The 6599-nt window shown below is 42.4% G+C and overlaps 2 protein-coding genes across 2 annotated transcripts in view; one reads left to right on the forward strand and one right to left on the reverse strand.

Moving 5' to 3' along the window:
- The window catches only part of DIPK1A (divergent protein kinase domain 1A), a 263262-nt gene that overhangs the window by 186436 nt on the left and 70227 nt on the right, over nucleotides 1-6599 (forward strand). The gene's annotated exons all lie outside the window — the stretch shown is intronic.
- Nucleotides 1-6599, reverse strand: part of RPAP2 (RNA polymerase II associated protein 2) — a 300695-nt gene that overhangs the window by 157524 nt on the left and 136572 nt on the right. The gene's annotated exons all lie outside the window — the stretch shown is intronic.

Consider the following 6599-nt stretch of genomic DNA (forward strand, 5'->3'; position numbering starts at 1 on the left):
GGGGGAAAAAAATCTTGTGTCTGTTTTTTCTTCTTGTAAACTCTGCGGTTTTGAGCTTTCTGCTAATTTTACAGGCGGTGTGATTTCATGCAGTTTTTAACCAAAGCTGGGCTAAGGGCAGGTGTGTGTGGGGGGGGGGAGCACTCAGAACGCTACACACAGGCACGCACACAAACTTCTGTCTCCAGAGCCTTGCTGATTTTGGCCGGCTTGCACAAACCGCAGCCACCTTTGGAGAGCGTGTCCTTTGCAAGCCCCGGAAAGGCGAAGGGGAGGAAGGGCGGTGGGGAGGAGACCCGTGTTTTTATAGACCGTGGCTTCTCCTATGGTGGGGGTTGGGGGCTGCCCCCCCCTCCTCCTCCTCCTCCCCCTCCCAGCACCCCTTGTTTTCTTAGCAGACAAAAATCCCTCCCTGGATGCATCGATCTCCGAGGAAGGCCGACGGAGAAAGCCTCCCACTTCTTCCAAATTTAACCCTGACCTAAGTTCCCGAGGGAAATGAGCAAGCTGGGAGACCGGCGGGGGGTGGTGGCGTTAAGGTATTTTCAGCCGCGCCGGTGGACATGTTTATCTCCAGAAGAGCTTTCCACAACAGGCTATTAAGAGATCGGGAGAGGTCATGGTCATCCTCCGGTTAATTCCAGCCCTGGAGGATTTTATTTACTTATTGTTTTAAAACTGCGATGACTTTTACCGAGGGGGGGGGAACCACTCCGCGTCAATCACTGTGCCAGAGTTCTGTGGTGGGCGTGGCCCGAACGAGCGTTCTCTCACTAGAATATACCCGCGCGTAAAGTCCCCTTCCGCGCACGAACATCCGGGTCTTCCAAAGCCCCTCTCTCTGTTGCTCCCTTCGCTTCACCCTGCTTGGTCTCCTGCAATAAGGCTTCCCAGAAAAAGAAACCCTTTACAGCAATAGCAATAGCACTTAGACTTATATACAGCTTGCCTGTGCTTCCCAGCCCTCTCTAAGTGGTTTACAGAGTCAGCCTATTGCCCCCACACACACACACAACAATCTGGGTCCCCATTTTACCCACCTCGGAAGGATGGAAGGCTGAGTCAACTGTGAGCCTGGTGAGAATCGAACTGCCAAATTGCAGGCAGGCGGCAGTCAGCAGAAGTAGCCTGCAGTACTGCACTCTAACCACTGTGCCACCTAGGCTCATATAAGAAAATCAACTGGCTAAGCCCCTGAGTATTCCTCTAGAACAGGAGTCCCCAAACTTGGCAACTTTAAGACTGGTGGACTTCAACTCCAGCTGGCTGGAGAATCCTGGGAGTTGAAGTCCACCACCAGTCTTAAAGTTGCCAAGTTTGAAGACCTCTGCTCTAGAACTCCCGTTTGCTGCGCTACACAGGAAGGTACAGAACCTCTGCTTGGAGTATAAGCCATGTTTGAAAAAGCAGGAGGGAGTGATATCAAAAGTTGCCACTGTGTTAGTAGGTTAGTAACTTCATTAGCTACTTTTATTGGAGGGTTCAGGCAAATTAGCTACTGTAGAGGTGGTGACCCTTTGAAAGCTGTACTGTATGCAATGAAATTTCATTTTAATGTATGCCGATTAGTGTATGTTCAAAGTTACAGTTATTCTTCTATTCTAGATTTGGGTGTGATAGAAAGCCAACATAGGTCTCTAAGGCAGGTGTTCATTTTTGTTTTGTTTTACTTTGTTTTTAATCCTCACTGAGGAACCACATGAAGCAAGTAAGACGACAGAAGGAGATATATTTACCTTCTTTATCACATGGTGTATCTTCTCTTTTTTATTTCATTTGAATCCTAATCAATTTTTTCATTCCCTTTCTCCTCTAGATTCCCCCCCCCCCAAATTATGGTGACAGTGTATCAAATAAGGTGAAAAATTGCAGGAATGAAATAAGTTGTTAGAATGATTTTTTTTGGCTTCTATCTCCTCAAAAGCTACTTTACAAAGAACTTCATGGGGCTCTACCATAGTGGGATAGAGGCTCTCTTCAAGAAACATCTCTCTCTCTCTCTCTCTCTCTCTCTCTCTCTCTCTCTCTCTCTCTCTCTCTCTCTCTCTCTCTCTCTCTCTCTGTGTGTGTGTGTCTGTCTGTCTGTCTGTCTGTCTCTCTCCCTCCCTCCCTCCCTCCCTCCCTCCCTCTCTGTCTCCCTCTCTCCTCTCTCACTCACAAACACATCTTTATTGACCTGTAATGGGCAATAATGACAAAAAAAGAGATGAAAGAAAGTTTTCTAAATATCAGTGGGTCACAAGTTTAGTGCTCGAGGTAGACAGAGGACTTAGGATAGGAAACGTGGATAAGATGCCCTGCTTGACGTAGAGGATCCAAATGGAAGTTGTCCATAGTTGTCCAACTTAATAAAATAACACAGAGATAATCTCAGCTGAGTTACTCCACTTTGCTTCTTGGTTAATACAACTTCCCACCATACAGATGGAAGATTTCCACCCCCCTCTCTTGAAAGAAAGTCCTGCCACATTTGCTTGGACTTCCTAAAGCAGGGGTTGACAACATCGCATTTTAGAGCTGCATCCAGGTGTGGGTTGGTTGTTGTTGATGGTCCACCCTCCAGCAGTCAAAATGGTTGAAAATCATTTTTTCCACCCTGAGGTTGGAACTACTGTGTTGAAATAGTTTAAGCCTTAACAAGGGCTTTATAACAGTGTTTCCAACCAAAAACCTGCCTGCCTCCATAGGAGAAAACCGAATTAAAACTACAGTATAATAAGCCAACCTGGCAATTTAACCATTTTGAGGTATTCCCCTGTTTATTGCAGCATGCCCTTCTCCCTCCCCCCCCCAAAAAAATCATACGCTTAGCCCCAAAAGGTCGGATAGCCCTGTTGTACGTCATCTTGATGCACTAATAGATGGAAGAGGATGCTAATTGGCTGCCAATGGTGGATAAGGTTGTTTCAAAATTGGTTTCTGTATGTCAAATGGAGATAACAGCCATCTTGGCCTTTGTGCCTAATTGTAAAATATCACAAGCTTGTCTTAATTTGAGCCAGTATCGAAGGCCTTGGCCTGCAAAATAAGAATGTGCAATTTGTTTTGGTCGAGGGTGCAAACATGGCTTTTCCATGAGGGGTCAGATGGGGTGGGGAGAAATAATCATCATTGGTTTCATTTAACTTAAATATGATAAAATAACTTCCTAATTCACAGGCCTAGAGACATTTTTAAGGCAGTTTGTTCCCTATTTTATCCCTCACTGCTCTTTTTGTTACTCCAGGGGGACAGAACTAAATATGGCATTATGTGCATGTAGCAAGCTTAGGCAGAGGTGATATTCAGCCAGTTCTGAGAGGTTCTGGAGAACCGGTAGCGGAAATTTTGAGTAATTCTGGAGAACCAGCAGATAGGCTGGCCCCGCCCCCACTGCTTCGCAGATGATTTTCTTTTGTTGCCCTGAACAGGAGAACAGATCTGGAAAACAGGTTAGTGGGATGGGGAGGGAATGGAGATTTTACAGCAATCTTCTCCCAGGAATGGGGAGGGAATGGGGATTTTGCAGTACCCTTCACCTGCCACGCCCACCAAGCCACACCATGCCCACCAAGCCACGCCCACAAAACCTGCAGTAATTTTTTTTAAATCCCACCACTGGTCCTAGGGCATAACAGTCAGTTGTGGAAATACTAGACAAGGCTTGATTTAAAGCAAGATTCACAATGGCTTGATCTCAAAACAATTTGTGTTTGGTGTTCTGACATATTTGAAGGGATAAAATGGGAAATTCAGGGTGCCCAGAGAGAATCACTGAGTAGCCACTTTCATGGAGGAAAGATTTCCAGGGCAGCATCTATTATTTCAGAAAGGTTGCAGGCCCAACCCTTCCTGTCAATTAAAAAAAACAACACCATATAAACTAGGGTTCCCATTCCATTCTCTCTGCTTGTAACTCCTACTGCATTGACAAGGTGAACTTCAGTCATTTGTGCTAAATGATTTGCTAGGATTGTTTGCTGTCCAGCACACAATTTGGAACATTTTACTGTGATCAATAAACTTTAGTGATGTATCTTTCCTGGGCAGGGGAAGTGCAGTACTATTATTTAGAATTTCAATAGCATTTTCTGAGACACCTACCTCTCCCTGGAGAGCTGAAGCCTTGGCTCGATGCTTATGAAAATTATTTCAGAGTATTCTTGTGTGGAGGTGGTTATTTGTGATATGTAGAAAGTGGTCGCTATCAAGTTCTACTAGCAACCGATATTGCTACTACTATTATCATAAGAGCCGCAGAGCCACAGTGGTTAGAATGCAGTACTGCAGGCTACTTCTGCTGACTGCCGACTGCCTGCAATTTGGCTCTTCGAATCTTACCAGGCTCAAGTTTGACTCAGCCTTTCATCCTTCTGAGGTGGGTGAAATGAGGATCCAGATGGTTGGGGGCAATATACTTACTCTGCAAACTGCTTAGAGAGGGCTGTAAAGCTCTGTAAAGCAGTATATAAGCGTAAGTGCTATAGCTATCATGATATCGATGCACCTTTGCTGTGAATCATTCAGAGATCGAGTGTTTGAATAGAATCATTAAAAGTACAAGAGGCTGATATTAATGGACATAGATCAACCTGTGCCTGTAACACTTTTTAGTATCACCTCCACAGGAAAAATATATTTCATGCATTAGACTTGAAAAATAAATTCCAAGCAATTCTGTCATTTAAAGTTTAAACCGTTAACAATAACATTTTACTATTTTAAACAATAAAAAAGGTTATAGTAATACCATTTTAGGTGATTCCATTTGAATAGACATATCTGGGCTGCAAAAATTCAGAGGACCACTAGATGATAGCAAAGGGATATAGAAAACTCTTTGCTACCATCGAATGGTGATCTGTTTGGTTGCATCTTCAAAATAGTATACTTTAGAAGTACAGTTCCATTCCTTTCAAGTTAAACTATTGTAGCTGAAAATAATTCATTATCCATTGTGCATTACTGTCATTTTAATGTAACCCAAAATAGGCTGTTTCATATACTGGGTCAAGCAATCTAATATTTTGAGCAAATATACTGTAATTCTGGAAGGTTTTACTGCAAACGGTTCATTTCCCAAAACAGGATTCTTATAAGGACTGGAAGACTGAAATCCATTTAGAGAGATTAGCTTCAGAATTACATTCTATTCTTCACTGGGCAAACTAATCCAGAAGAATGTGTTTGACTTGATACTAGAAATATGCTTTATACTGTGAAGTATATACCCTTGTATATTCAAGATTTTTTAAAACTTGTACAACAATTTATTTGTGCACATTCCATCCATATCTCTCCCATCATCTAACTTTTCCTTATCCTTATCCTTAGGGAAAGAGAAGTTGTATCCACTGAGAAGAAACACACAATTCTAATTTAAGGGTACATACACTTTTTTTCCTGAAAATAAGACCTCCTTGGATAATAAGCCCAATCGGGCTTTTGAGCGCATGCGCTAAAATAAGCCCTCCCCAAAAATATTGCAGCACAGCAGCAGCCATGAGGTGACCACGCTCGCCGCCTCCTGCACCTCAAAAATAATAAGACCTCCCTGAAAATAAGGCCAAGTGCTTTATTTCAGAGGTCAAAAGAAAATAAGACTCTGTCTTATTTTCAGGGAAACACGGTATGTTCTATAGAAGGTACCAATTCTTGATCCAAAATTTCATTTATCTTTTTATCTGCTTCTGATTAACTCTAGCAATTTTTACACAGTCTGGACAGATTGGAAAGGATTCTGCCAAAAATATCCTCAAAACATGATTCTACCTAATTTTTTTTCTTATGTTCACAGGGTTACATCTTTGTGTTCCAGTCAAGAGCATGCCCCCCCCCCCAACCCATGGTTGCATCTGGACTTTACATTCATGGGACTAGATGGAATAAAACATACCTAGAAGTGAGCTGCAAAAGGAATACTTCTTAATAACACCAACCTATTTAGAAATCTATGATAAAAACACACAATGCTTATTTGGATAAGCAAAGTTAGTCTTCTGAGGAGGCAGCTTTGGAGCAACTGTAAAAAGGGAAGGGAGGTATTTCATACCTACTGTTATATTTATCATCAAAAGTATGCCAAATAACACTCAATGTTGGCATTGGATCTAAATACACATTCTTCCTGATCAATTCTTAATTCAGCCCACTTTCAAAACTCTCCAGATTTTTCCATTGGAGAGGATGGCAGTAGAAATCCAAATTGGCTTAAATTAAGAAATAAACATCAGCCCAATGTCTTAATATTTGAAATATGTGTTGAGATGCTTTTGCATTTGCACATATTTTCCATTTTTAGCCCTTTCTGCTCATTAGTCTTCAGCCAGAGATTTAGAAATGGGTTTCCGTGTGCCATTGCAGTACCTTGTCCCTAAATCCAAGTTAACTTTATACCTTTAAAAAAATTCTTAGGCTAAGGATAGAATAAAACTAAAGAAGAACGCCAGGCTATTTTTTTAGGGGGAGGGGAAGCAAAAGCAAATGTCACTGGTGTTTCAGCACAAAAGCACCCTTAACGCTCAGGAAATGAGGTTTGTGGTTTGAGGGGCTGAGCTCTGAAAGTTGTGTGTAGAAAGAAAGAGAAAGAACTAAAAAGAGGCTAGCCCAGATACTGCCAT

This window comes from Natrix helvetica, assembly GCF_964273705.1.
Source record: "Natrix helvetica genome assembly, chromosome: 3".
Taxonomy (NCBI): domain Eukaryota; kingdom Metazoa; phylum Chordata; class Lepidosauria; order Squamata; family Natricidae; genus Natrix; species Natrix helvetica.